Source organism: Schistocerca serialis, chromosome 9 (assembly GCF_023864345.2).
Source record: "Schistocerca serialis cubense isolate TAMUIC-IGC-003099 chromosome 9, iqSchSeri2.2, whole genome shotgun sequence".
NCBI classification, from domain to species: domain Eukaryota; kingdom Metazoa; phylum Arthropoda; class Insecta; order Orthoptera; family Acrididae; genus Schistocerca; species Schistocerca serialis.
In genome coordinates this window covers 15,274,276-15,289,426 of record NC_064646.1, presented here as the reverse complement: position 1 = coordinate 15,289,426, position 15,151 = coordinate 15,274,276, and the positions used below count along the sequence as shown (strand labels likewise).

General features: G+C 37.6%; 1 protein-coding gene and 1 non-coding gene across 2 annotated transcripts in view; both read right to left on the bottom strand.

Moving 5' to 3' along the window:
• The window catches only part of LOC126419296 (biogenesis of lysosome-related organelles complex 1 subunit 2), a 61,083-nt gene that overhangs the window by 4,043 nt on the left and 41,889 nt on the right, over positions 1–15,151 (bottom strand). The gene's annotated exons all lie outside the window — the stretch shown is intronic.
• On the bottom strand, positions 7,210–7,284 carry Trnas-uga (transfer RNA serine (anticodon UGA)). Its single transcript has one exon. It is a non-coding gene; the product is annotated as a tRNA-Ser (tRNA).

The window sequence follows — 15,151 nt, the reverse complement described above, 5'->3', positions numbered from 1 at the left end:
ATTTGAGCTGCATGCTACACATTAAATTCATAGCTTTATGATGAATAGTATACATCATTTCTACAGTTGCTTGTGCAATCGAATCAGTAGCAGAGTTTACAAAATGCTCTATGGTGACTGGTGCTCAGCTGTTCTTATTGCCATTGTCAGTCCCCATTGCTCCGCCCAGGTTAACAGAAGTCATGAAGTCAGAAACTGTCAACTAATCTTAGAGCAGATGTTTATAATGGAAATCTGTATTGCAATGTGATATCTTGAATGCATCCATGGCAGAGACAGTTAAACTAGACTTCTTCTGTGATCTGGTGGTTAGTGTTTCTGGCAACCTCCCAGAGGCAGCATATGACAACATGGGATTTAGTAATGGGTGTATTACAGTACCTCATGCCTTTCTGTTGGAGTTGTACTGCATGAAAATGATTTAGTTAAAAGCTATAATCTGTAAGGTAAGTATACACTTAGACTGCTGTTCACATTATCCACAAGGGAACATTGAGATGAGCTAGTCTGTGTTAAGGATTTACTTGCAGTCATGTGGTATTTGTCCAGATCTCTGTTTCAAAGGCTGTAAAATAAATGATAAAAGCATTCAAGGTCACTAAAACTGAATCCACAAGATAGTCAAGAGCAAACCAGGAAGCCACACAAGTGCAGTCACTATTTATAGACTGCATAGATACATCATATCACTATCACTGGAGCTGGTACATTTGTTCACAAAGTTACAAAGATGGTAGTTTCAGTAAAGATAGTGCTGTGGTTTACACACCTATGAGCAACTGAATGACAGATATTTGCAGTGTCAAAGAGAGGAAGAGATAACGGGACAGTTCAGAGTACCGCATATCATCTCTCTTTCTTTATAACAGAAAGTAGAGAATCACATTTTTGGACTCTATCAGAGAAAATGGAAGGAAGATTAAGGCTTAACGTTTTCAAAAAAATGACACCAGCATTCTCTCTTGCATTATTCTGAAAAACCATAAAAAACCTAAATCTGGAAGGCAGAAAGAGGATTTGAACCATTATTCTCCCAAATGTGATTACACTTTCTTACCATCACACTGCCTCACTTGGTAGCCTGTCACAGAAATGAAACAAACTTCAGAATTGGGGAACATAACATGTGGGATCCCACAAGGTTTGTTAGTTCTATAACTGCATAAGATCTTCAAGCATTCTAATCAAGGGTCCAAACTCAACCTTACTAGACATGGCCCAGATGATAGATGAAGAAGCCTGCAACTGGATCACAGAATACAATTTAAGCCTTATTCCCATAAATACTCTTATTATGCCATTTCCAGCAAGCAAATGTAACCAATTAGTACCAAAGTACACATTAATGGTCAATCAAAATGTGAAGCACTGTATGTAAAGCCTGTCATATATCTCTTGCTAAACAATACTGAAACTTACTGTTCAAACACGTGCATCCATCTGTTTATCTAAATCATCCTGAAGGCAAACTGTACCTTCAGCAAGGTAATTGAGGAGTTGTCACTCACAAGTTGTGTCAGAATGTTTTAAGGAACAATCAATAGATCTCTTAGTACTTGTATGGCTCATCAGGTTACATGAATACCATTCTTTTCAGTGGTTCAGTACATCTTTGAGAGATGCACCATCTCGTTGGCCCCAGTTCTGACCATCTCTCAGAGCAGTTGGTGGTAGTTCAACAGTTGTGGAACAAGAAGTCTCCTGAACACTTTTGCTGTCTCCTGGAGTGTATGCCATGATCTGCTGCTACTATCATCTGAGTAAAAAGGATTGCTGCAGACTAATGAAGTAAAAAATTAAGTGCTGCTCTGGAATCCCCAAAGAAGATATTTCGAATAGGTCAATAACATTTCTGTTTTACTCTCTGTATACAGGATTTCCAAGCATGGTTCAAATGTCTCACTGAATTGGTACACAGACTATTACATATGATAACCTCATGATTCTCTGACAGATATGTTTCTGCTAAGTTTTTTGTGTAATCCACAATTTTATATTAAATAGCTTGGAGGATTCATAAGTCTTCAAGTATGCAGGCGTCAAAAGCCACAACAGGATTTTAAAAGCACCTGCCCTCACTCTCATTACTGCAACAAAACATTTTCACAGAGGGAATTCTACAGCCTAAGCAGCTGGTTACTGCTGCACTTGATAAAACGAAAGCTTCATTTAAGTCATTTAAGAATAATGGCAACAGCATGTGTTACTCAAATTAGCCATTACCACTCATAGTGACCACAGTTTTGTCACAGAATTTTCTCATTATGATTATTGGAAAATGATGAACAACAGTGATTTAGTCACATAACTACAGATTTTTATGTAGACAACAAAGTTTTCAAAGCAGTCACAAGCAAATCAATACTATTTTATGCTGTCTTAATGTTTACCTTAACATGATATTACAATTCTAATTTTGGAGTTTCTTAATCTAAAAGTTATTTAAGGCCACATAAAATCATAACAGGTTCTCTTGTAGCAGATGTCAATTTGTATGAGAAAATATGTGTAATTTTGTTACATTAATAGTATGAAACGAGGAAAGGTATTGGGTTGAAACACATCAGCATGTGACTAATTACAGTACTATTTAACATGAACTTAAATTCACTGTGGACTGGTCTATATATCATGTTTTTAAGTGAAAACTCACTGGTGACAAAAATACTGATAAAACTGGTGTAATGACAAGTGCTTGAATCAAACTGGACTCCCAAATCCCACACTATTTTCCTGCAGAGAAGAACCATCCAGACTACAATGATTAAAATAAAACTATGTGATATTGCTCCAAAAGTTTTCCATTCAGTTGTTGAAACTATAGTACACTAGAACGTGTAGTTCATTGATGCACAGACTGTCTAACGTAGTATTTCATACTGCCAATGTTAGGTAATATTAATTAAATACTGAACCTATTTTTTGCTGCACTATAATTCTATTGTTACATTTTCTCATTTCCTGTTTCTAATTTCTTCTAATCTATTATGTAATAAGAACAAAATAAATGTGAATGTGTGTAATTTTACACAAAAAGAAACCGACAGAACATGCACCAAGGATTAAAGGGTCATAAATCACTCAGCCATCGACAATTTCTACAGATTTTCTGTGTAAATGTTATGGGGACTTTTAATGTAAGAAAATATCCCCTGCATGTTTCTTTATGCTTTACACTTAGCTACATAAAATTTTAATCAGGAGCTAATTAATAACTACAGCATAGAGGAATATAAGTAAGAGACAACATACAGTCTCTATTTCCCAATCAGCTGCTTCATTTTAATCGATCCCGTCTGTTACTGGCCTAGTTACTAGATGAACTGTACAAAGTAACTAATAAAAATTGTATCAATGTAAAATAGCCAAAGGGCAGAATGAAACAATTTTTTTTTCTTCATTTTAAATTGGAAAAAATAAAGCACTTGTCCACCTTCATGATGTTAGAACACATGAGCTGTTAAATTGTAACAAAAAAATTGTAGGAGTCAATTACTAGAAAACATCAACAGATTCTTAAGCATAACAGAAATAACTGTTACACAAATAAAATACTGATAACACTGGAGGTTAAAAATTACATGAGTCACACAGATTTCCACAACAGTAGTACAGACATAATTAAGAACGGAGACAGGTCTTTCTTAGGCTATTGAAAAAAAAATTAACATGTTTTATAGATATTAAAGAGGACCTCTGGAAACCTATGTAACTACAAACGTAGAGCAATGATATGAAATTTCATGATTACTGTATCATCATAAGTGAACTTGAGTCAATTTACTTTTCCATTGCAGTCAGTTAAAGATGGAGTAATTAAACACATTTCGACTTCATCTTACTCACTTGTTTTAAACCACATGAAATGTTAAGCTGTGGTTTGCCCAGCACAAAAAGTAACATACATTTTTGTGTTTTACAGGCTTTTCTTATAGAGAGGAACATCGTTGGCCAACAGGTATTGTTGAAGGCCAGTTTGGGTATGAGGACCCACCAGGGACTCTTAGGGTGACACACTATACTGCAGGCAGCCATGGCTACAGGTATGAAAATAGCTGCACATAAACAAAGTAAACTGAAAAAAATTAAATTTCCTGGAAGCATGAGTTTTGGAACTTATGGAAACAATGCAACAGATAAAAGTTTTAAATAAAGTTTCAAGCTTTGAAACCAATTTCTTGCAACTACTCTCAGTGTGACTGCTTATCTCTACCTCCATGACAGATGTACACAGAAAATCTTTATCCTGCAATAATAATGTTTACAGATGGTATTTTGGAACATTACTGATAATACAATATAACCTTGCAAAGACACTCCCATCTAAACTGCTTCTTCATATAAATCAACCATTAACCCAATCTTGCAAAAACATCTGTAAGAGCCTACATAAGATATCTCCCTTTTGAAGAGCTGCTCTCCCACATGCACTGCACTGCTTCTCCATTGGTGGTGCTTCTCCATGAAGCTCTGGGAAGTTCACAAAATGTTAACAGGTGATGTCAATTTATCAGAGAGTTGAAGGGTGAAGGTGAGTTATCATTAACAACTGTACATGGAAACCTCCTTCCTAGCTGCATTCTTGACTTCTGGCTGCTGACCATATTTCTCACAAAGGAGCATATTGTATGTGAATTTAGCACTTAGGAGCCCCTGGTGCTCCTCACAGCTTGGTTCCCTAAGTGGCTGCTTCTAATTGTTATACGTGCAAGATGCCAATAATCAGGGCAAAGCATTTTATTCAAAAAATACAATCATTTATTCATTGCTGAAGTCAACTGTGACCTAAAACATGTGTTCAGATAGTAAGGTCTCAGATTTTCTTTTTCACAAAGTAGTTTCTTAGGACTGCAGTGAGCCACATGGTACTGATTTTCGGAGTGAAAAAATTCAGCTTGTGTCATTTCTCACTGTAATTTCCTTGAAGCCGTACAGATGTTTTAGAATGTCAGTGTTATGATTCCATGGCCGCCATTGATGCTTCTTTAAGAGTCTGGTTTGAACAACAAAAAATCGCAGATACAACAGTAGCTTGACTAGAGAATGTATGAATATGGAACCTGTTTTTAATTGTTGGACAAAGCCAAAAATCACTAGGAGCAAGGACAGATGAATAAGGAGCATGGAAAACCCAATCAAATTTATTTTCACAAAGAAGCACCTGGTTTGTGTTTGCCCTAATGTATTGGTGCATTGACTTGGTGAAAGAGCACGTGTGTAGCTCTTTCCAGCCATTTTCCTCACAGTGCTGGAAGGAGATTGCTTTCCAACACAAGTTGGTAGCGTGCACCAGTTACCTTAGCGCCCTTCCAAACACAATGAATAAGGCGTATAACAATGCTGTGCTAAAACATGGCTACCATCATTGTAACAGCATTGGCCATTGGCTGGAATTTTTTATGGAGTTGAGAATGCATGCCTCCATTGAGCTGACCAAGGATTCATTCCAGGATTGAAAAAAGGCAATCATATTTCATCAATTGTCACAATTGTTGAAGAGGAAGTACATTCATGCCACCATCACATGTCAACGTCACATGGCATTCGTGGTACCCACCTGGAGCACACTTTTCACATTTTCAGTCCATTACACAGTTTTTTGTGCCCAGGTCTGACAGAAATGTTAGTCTTGGAGTCAATATCTTTCACATTCAGTTGGTGATCCCTAAACAACTGTCATCTGTTGTATGACCACGTTGTGAGACTGGCTGGCGTGAGGCCAAAATAATTTTGATTCACTGTCACACAACATTCGAACTTCTTTGAACTATCAAACCCACATTCTTGACACCATGACAACAGTCTCACACATGTGGCAGTGAATTTCAATGGGTGAGACATAACACAAGTGGGAAAAGAAACAAGTGATTATTTACTACTCTTGTTTTGAAAACATTGGCACTTATATAGAGTCAGTATAATTCTTCTCTCGCAAAGAGCCACTAGAGTTCTGCCATATCTCTCTCTTGGTTTACACTCAGCATCATATCAACATTAAACATTCTCATCTGTAGTTTAAATGGCAGCAGTTGGTATTACCACCAGCTGAACTGAGATCCAACATTAAGCATTATGCATGCTAAAAGTAAGAATTTATGTTGATGTTGGCCTCAAGTAGTGTTTAATGGTTACAGGATCCTCCCTCTCTACCTGAACTTATTTTAAGTCAGGCCAGTTTCACTTTTCAGAATTCAGGACAATTATGTTTTCATGCTACAAGTAATATTGATTTTGTCATATGTCTGCATATAATGAAACTAACTAAGCCTCAGTTGGATGTTAGGACAGTAAAGGCTGTTCGGCAACTACATTAAAATACAGATAGTGAGTGGTTCTTTTCCCAATACAGTTAAGTGTTGGTAGATAAGAGGCATAACCTATTAGGAGAAAGTTTAAGAGATTGTGCCATGCTTTTATTCAAAAAAAAAAATTGTCAGCAGTGTTTAGTTGAAGGGCTACCTGACTTGAGATCTTCTATTTTTATCACATTATTTCAGTTTGACTTACCAGGCTGTTTCCTGCTCCATGGTGTTGTTTTTGTTGTTGACACTGAGTCGTCATTCCAAACACAAATTTAATAGAGCTCTCCATTATATTTTATCCCGAAGAAGCCTTTTCATATCTGAATAATTATTGCAATTTACATCCATTTGAACTTGCTTACTACAGTCATACCTAAGTATGATCAGTAAACCGTATTCAGACAGCTCAATGCAACAGCTTTCGAATACCTGTTCCTCATTTAAACAATCGAATGTCGTTTTGGCTTCAAAGTTTTGTGTCTGTTCAACTAATATACATGATCCCCCATACCCCTTTTTTCTGCAAAAACTCGATGCTAACTTGTATCCTGAGAGTGAATTTAGTAGCTTGACATTGTCCCATTTAAGCCAATGTTCATTCAAACATATGACTTTTACAGAGTTAATTTGCCCTAAGAGTAGTTCTAAGTCATATAGTTTGTTCATCATTTCTCCTGACACACCACCAATGTTTAAGTGCATTATGAAGCTATTTTTACCGACTAAAGAATTTACAGTATCTATTAAACTGTCGGCAAAGTTTACACCGATGTGAGTTTTTACTGCAAATTTACGGTCCCTCGCTTGGGCCTAATTCCATAGGAATTGGTCCATCGTATTAGTTTCCCCGTGAAGGAGCTTCCATTGCAATAACAGGTCTGTTTTCTTCCTGGCAGATTAAAACTGTGTGCCCGACCGAGACTCGAACTCGGGACCTTTGCCTTTCACGGGCAAGTGCTCTACCAACTGAGCTACCGAAGCACGACTCACACCCGGTACTCACAGCTTTACTTCTGCCAGTATAGAAAGGCAAAGGTCCCGAGTTCGAGTCTCGGTCGGGCACACAGTTTTAATCTGCCAGGAAGTTTCATATCAGCGCACACTCCGCTGCAGAGTGAAAATCTCATTCAGGTCTGTTTTCGTTACCATGAGATATCAGTTCAAGTACATTGTTAATATTCGCAGCTAATCTTTCCCTACCATGTTTGTTGTGATGCATTCCATAGCATGTAAAACAGTTTCTTTCGTAAGTATCAATATCTATGAGCTTTACATTTACAAATTTGGCACAAAAACTTTTTAACTTCTAATTCGTTCGTCGAATTTCTTTGTTAACACACGACCAGTCAGGAAGATCATACCTTTGTGGGAGTGTTGTTACAATTATGTTTGTAAAATGCAGGAGCCACAGCACTATGATCAGCTTCTTAACAAAGGCCATGGCTTCATTTCTGTAAATATTGTTTGCACCTCCTATTATCACCACACTGTCTTTTTTTGTGAGTTTTGAGCAATCTTCGTTAACACTTTTAACCACATTGTCAAAACTGGCACCAGGCTTTATAATGCCTCAGATTTGAACATCGTTATTTACACTGTTTGTCAAGAGTTCCCGAATGTTGCAGCTGAGTACACCAGGGTAACAGCCACTTCTGCCACAAGCATTGATAATATAGTGAGCAGCAAAAATTATGGGAATACACAAAAACATGTATTAGACTTAGGAATATCTGATCACTCAGCACTTTTTATGTCATTGGCATACATAGACAAAACATATAGGCCCACAGTGAAATTGGTCAGAAATTTCAGCCAGCCAAATATAAACAAATTTATCTTGAAATTAAAGGAAACCCATTGGACCTTCAGCAACCAGTGTTCAGCAAACAATAATTACAACACTTTCATAACTGAATTCAAGAACATTTTCAATGAATGCTTTCCCCTCATATCAACAAATGATAAATACAATAAAAGTAAGACATGGATTACGGAAGGTATCATGATCTCTAGTATTAGAAAGAGGGAAATGCATAAGGAAGCGAAAACCAACCGTGATGTTGAATTTATTAGGTACAAAATCAAATACAAAAAAATATTTGATCGGGTAGTTAAACAAGCAAAACAATTGGCAAACAGTAAATATATAGCTAATGCCTCAAATAAATCAAAAGCAGTATGGCAGGTTGTCAAGAAAGAAACAGGTACTGAAGAAACAGGTACTGAAGAAACAAAACATTTTAATTACAAACTAGAAATTGGTGGGAATACTGTTACTAACACTCAGCACATCTGTGAAGAATTTAATAAGTACTTCATAACCACAAACAAAATTCATAATTTCTTACTTCCACAAATAAGACCTGATGCAGTACTGCAGGAATCAAGAGAGTTTAAATTTACTGCAGTATCATGTCATGAAGTAGCTAACATCATAAAATCCCTAAAAAATCTTAAATCTGTGGGCTGGGATGAAATTCCAACAAATATCATAAAGGCAGGAAGTGACAGCATTGCACCTCAACTCTGTAAAATAATAAACCAATCATTTGATGAGGGCTGCTTTCCAGACAGACTGAAATATGCTGAAGTCTGTCCAGTCTACAAATAGGGAAAACAAGATGATTTATTAAATTTCCGCCTAGTGTCTATACTCCCAGTTTTCTCTAAAATAGTTGAGCGAATAGTATGTAATCAATTAGACAAGTACAATAAGAAAGATAATATTATTCTCAATAACCAATATGGGTTTAGGAAGGGGCAAAACACTTTACAAGCTGTAAATGAACTAATCTCCAAATTAAGTAAATGCCTTGACAACAAACAAAGTGTATCTGGGATTTTCTGTGACCTCTCAAAGGCGTTTGACACAGTAAACCATAAGCTACTGCTCCAAAAATTGGGTACCTATGGCTTCCATGGAAAATCTATAAGATGGTTTTCATCTACAGATACCAAAGGGTGGTGATACATCAAAAGGGAGAGAAAACTTGCTCTAGCTGGAAAGAAATTCAAGCAGGCGTGCCCTAGGGCTCGATATTAGGACCACTTCTGTTCTTATATTACATAAATGACATGTCTAGCAAAGTAAATACAGATACAATACTTTATGCAAATGACTCAACTGCTGTAGTCTGCTGCAAAACCACTGACGAATTAGTAAGGACCACGAAACGAACTCTACAAGAACTTGAACAATGGATAAAAAATAATGCTATGAAATTAAATCTTGAAAAAACCCAAATCATACACTTCAGGACCAAACAAACTACTGAATGTATATCACAAATAGAATATTCAGGTAAAGAACTGACCACAGTTGATTCTGTAAAATTTCTTGGGATAACTTTAAATACCGACCATGTGGACAGTTTACTGAAGAGATTAAATAGTTTAGTTTATGCAATGAGGGTACTACACAAAGTAACAGATTTAACAGTGAAGAAAACTGTATACCACGCATATTTCATAACACTTATAAGATATGGAATAATATTTTGGGGTGCTGAAAAGACAAACCTCCTTCGAATCTTCAAACTACAAAAAAAAAAAAAAAAAAAAAAAAAAAAAAAAAAAAAAAAAAAAAAAAAAAAAAAAAAATCAGAGCAATGACAGGAACCAATAGTAGACATTCATGCAAACCACTATTCAAAAACCTGGACTTCATGACAATCCCTTCCATCTTCATATTTGAAATACTTCTCTTTGAACAGAAAAACTCACATCTGTTTGAAGGAAATACATTCACACATGCCTATGAAACTAGACATAAATTGAAATACATGCTACCTTGTCACCAACTCACAGTATATGAAAATACTCCATATTACATGGCTCTGAAGATCAGAAATAAGATAAGATCAATATTTGGGGAATCCACATTGGAGACCATTGGCACAAACCTAAAAAGCAAATGTTATTATAGTCTAGAAGAATTTCTAAATGAATAAAAAGCAATGTTATAGTTTAGAAGAATTTATAAATAGGAATAGGGAGTAAAGATGAAAGTACAAATGGTATACTTTCGAAACCATATAGATACAAAGTATACACGTTCACTGTATATTCATGTTTATATATAGAATTACAGGGCGGTTTGTATCCTGTTCAGTACATCCATACTTCATATAGGTGTGTGAAGGCTATAGTAATGATTCAATGAGTTACAAAAAGATTTAAAATATAATGTTGTATTTTTATTATAATAAGCAATGTATGTATGACATATTTCCTGTAGTATAAAAAAAACTGTAACAACTTAGGTTAAAGACTGACGAGTCACTAATGTTCTCAATCGAATGATTGTATAAAAACATGTTATGTGACAATAAAGTATCTTATCTTATCTTATCTTATCTACCTCTACACTTTTTCTTCCTACACTTCCCTCCATTACCAGACTGACTACTGTTTGATGCCACGTAATGTGTCCTATGAGGCTATCCTTTCTTTTCGTCAAGTTGTGCCGCAAAAATATTTTTTCCCCAGTCCAGTTAAGTATCTCCTCATTAATTAGCTGAGCTAACCATTTAATCATCGTCAGCATTTCTCTGCAGTATCGCGTATCAAAAGCTTCTATTCCCTACTCTGAACTGCTTATCGTCCACTCGTCCACATTTCACTGCCTTATAAGGCTACACTCCAAACAAGTATCTAAAAGAAAAAAAAAAAGAAAAGGTTCTAACACTTAAGTTTATATTATATTTTAACAAATTCTTCATTTGCAGAAATGCTTTTCTTGCTACTACTAATCCGCATTCAATATCATCTTCACTTTGTCCATGTTCAGTTATTTTGCTGCAGCAAAACTCATCTACAATTTTTAGTATCTCATTTCCTAATCTAATTCCCTCAGCTCATCTGATTTAATTCGACTGCATTCTGTTGCCCTTGTTTTACTTCTGTTGATGTTCATCTTATAATCATTTTACAAGACACTATCCCTTCTATCCAACTGCTCTTCAAAGTTAAACAATGCAAAATCAGGCATGGAATGTAACAGTATTATGAGAAGGAAAGTTGCTACTCACCATACAGCAGAGTTGCTGAGTAGCAACTTTCCTTCTGATAACATTGTTACATTCCATCCTGGATTTCCCATTGTCTGATTTTTGCCTGACGGCTTTTCTTCAATTCTAACCCAGTGCTGTTTCCTCTGTTACTATTTTCTAATGAATCATTATGCTATTCAAAGTTCTTTGATAGAATTACAATGTCATCAACAAGCTTCATATTTTTATTTCTTCTCCCTCAATTTTAACCCCATTTAAAAATTTATTCCTGGTTTCCTTCACCCATTGCTCAGTGTAGAGACCGAATAATATCAGGGATAGGCTACAACTCTGTCGCATGGCCTTCTCAACTAGTGTTCCCCTATCGTAACTACAGTCTGGTTTCTGTAAAAGTTGTAATGAACCTTTCATTCCCAGTATTTTATTCCTGCTACCTTCAGAAATTCGAGTGTGCTCCAGTCAACATTCTCAATAGCTTTCTCAACTTTTCGAATGCTACAAATGTAGGTTTGCCTTTCCTTGACCTATCTTCTAAGCTACGTCATAGTGTCAATATTGCCTTGTGTATTGCTACATTTCTCCAGAACCCAAATGAATCTTCCTCAAGGTCAGCTACTACCAGATTTCCCACTGTTCAGTAAATATTTTGTGCTAGTATTTTGGAAGTATGACTTATTAAACTGATAGTTCAGCAATATTAACATCTGTCAGCACCTGCCTTCTTTGAAATTGGAATTATTACATTCTTCTTGAAGTCTGGGGGTATTTCTTTCACCTGTCTCATATATGCTGGAAATCAGGTGAAATAGTTTTGTCATGGCTGGTTCTCCCAAGGATCTCAATGGTGCTGAGGGAATATTGTGTACTCCAGGGACATCGTTTCAACTTACTTTTCATTGCTCTGTCAAATTCTTTTCTCAAAGACTCGTATCTCCCATCTTATCTTCATATACTTCTGCCGGGGGGGGGGGGGGGGGGGGGGGGGGGCATCTAAAAATAGACTAATCAGAAAATGAAAGATGTAGGAAATTAAAATGGAATAAAATGGAATGAAGAAAGGAGTAGTTACTGTGAAAAAATGCTGTGACAGAAAGAATTAATGTAAATTAAGACCAGGTGGGTGGCGAGAACCAAGAAAATGTTGTAGTGTTAGTTTGTACCTGCAGAATTGTGAGAAACTGGAAGAATCCAGATGGTGCATGTGGTGAAATGGGCACTGAGGCCATGATTGTCATGTTTGTACAGTGTGTTCTCCAACACGATGTGTGTTGCCTGTATACACCATCTCCCTATGACCATTCATCCTAACTGATCACTGGGTGTAGTCATGCTGATGTAGAAGGCCAAACAGTGTTTACATAACAGCTGGTATATAACATGTGTCGTTTCACAGGTGGCTAGCTCTCTCTTTGATAGTATATGTTTTGCAGTTACAGGGCAGGAATAGGTGGTGGTAGGAGGACACATAGCGCAAGTCTTACAGCGGGGATGGTCACAGGGGTAGGAGCCATAGGGTAGGGAGATGGGTGCAGAAGGAGCATAGGGTCTGACAAGGATGTTGCAGAGTTTGGGAGGGTGATGAAAAGCTAGTCTAGGTGTGGTGGGCAAAATCTCAGACAGAATGGATCTCATTTCAGGTCATGAAACAGCTGATTGATACATTCAGGATCGGAATAACACTGGGTGACAAGTGGTGTGCTCCAAAGTTGTTTTTTGGATGGATCAGCAGTACAGGATTGGATGTGATGGCCCGGGAAATCTGCTTTTGAACTAGGCTCTTGGGATAATTATGCCCACATTATGTTTCTTGAAACCTGCTTGTCCCTTGGAGTTACTCACAAAGGCATAACATTGAAAATCCCTGTTTCTGGATGTAATCCCACTCTACACCAGCTTCTTTTACAGTTTCAAATACAGCAATCTCCTACACTTGTCCGACTAACCTGTGACCTACATGCCTCATCTGCCAGTTTTCACTCCACCAGACTTCTCTCCTCCTACAAATTCATACAGTTATCTGCCCCCCCGTGTTTCCTTGGATGCAACAACATGGCAAACTTCACCCCTAAAAGCCATCCTACCTTCTCCTAAACTACCTCAACAGTGGTGTTTCCCTTCTTGTCCCTCTGCAGCTCCCCAAACAGCCACACCATAAACCACCACTCCTCTCCTACAAAACAGAGCTTGGCCAACAACCTTAACATCACACGGCCTTCACCATTGCCTCCCAGCTCATAATCAGTCACAACAGTATAGTGTTCTCAATCTCTCATCCAAAGCGCCCCCCCCCCCCCCCCCCCTGAATTATCTGTATTATCCATGGGTCTCAATTTTCGAGCAGTAAACCTGCATTTAACCATGCTGCTTTGGTGAAGGACCTCCTTTCCTTTACATGTAATGTCAACTGGAAATATCCCTTTGCAACCCAATCCCAAAACCTTTCCAACAGCAAACCTGACATTGAACCACGCCTTGAACAGTTCTGACCATGATCCCGACTTCATCCACCACCACTACCTCAGAATCATCCCTTACAAGCCTTCCAAGAATTCCTCACATCCAGCCCCTCACAAGGACTTACACCTCAATCCACAGAACATCTTACCCCCCCCCCCCCCCCCCCCACCTTTACCTAAGGTCCACAAAACGTATCATCCTGGCCATCCTACAGTTGATGGCTTCAAAGCACCAACCGAACATATATCTGCCTCAGTTGATCAACACCTTCAACCCAAGGTGCAAAGACTTCCCTCCTATATTAAAAATACCAACCATATCCTTGATCATCTGAAATCCATGCATCCCACTCCCACCACACACCTTGCTTGTCACCATTGATGCCATCTCCCTCTATACTAACATTCCCCAAGTACATGGTCTATCTGCTGCTAAACTTTTCCTCAGTCAACACCCACCTGATTACAAGGCTACGACATCCTTCCTGTTCACCTTAATCAACTTTATACTTACCAACAATTACTTTGCCTTTGAAGAGCATACATACAAACAGATTAGCGGTACGGCCATGGGAACCAGGATGGCTCCTTCCTATGCCAACATTTTCATGGGTCAGTTGGAGGGGGCTTTCCTGGGATCCATAAATCTTCAGCCCCTTGTTTGGTTTGGATACATTGATAACATCTTTACCGAACGGACTCGTGGCGAGGCTGACCTGTTAAAATTCCTGGAATCTCAAAATCTCTCTCTCTCTCTATTCGTTTAGTCGGTTCCGACTCTTCGTGACCCCATGAACCAAATCACGCCACTTTTTCCTGTCTTGCACTTTCTCCCGTAGACCTTCCAGGTTGGAACACATTGCTTCTGTGATTCCATCGATCCATCTCATCCTCTGACGTCCTCTTCTTCTAGTTCCTTCAATCTTCCCCAGCATTAATGTTGTTTCCAGCGAGGCATGCCTTCGCATAGTGTGTCCAAAGTAGGTCAGGTTTTGTTTTAACATTAGACCTTCCAGGGAGAAATCTGGTTTTCTTAGTAAAACCAACTGACTTGTATATAAGTACAACATAACTTCTGCACAATTTCAGTGCAGTAATGTGTTCATTGAAAATTTGTGTGTGTGTGTGTGTGTGTGTGTGTGTGTGTGTGTGTGTGTGTGTAATCCAACTTCTGCACCATTTCAGTGCAGTAATGTGTTCATTGTAAATAAGTATTACAGTAGTTGTATTACATGTTTATTACCTTATAAATAAATAAAAAACTTTTTTATTTTAAATTCAGTGCATTAGTATTTGTAAAATGACTCTTAGTGTTCATTAAAAAATGATGATTATTCCACTTGGGACCAGTGGAATGGTACATTAGCGTACTTGTTTTAGT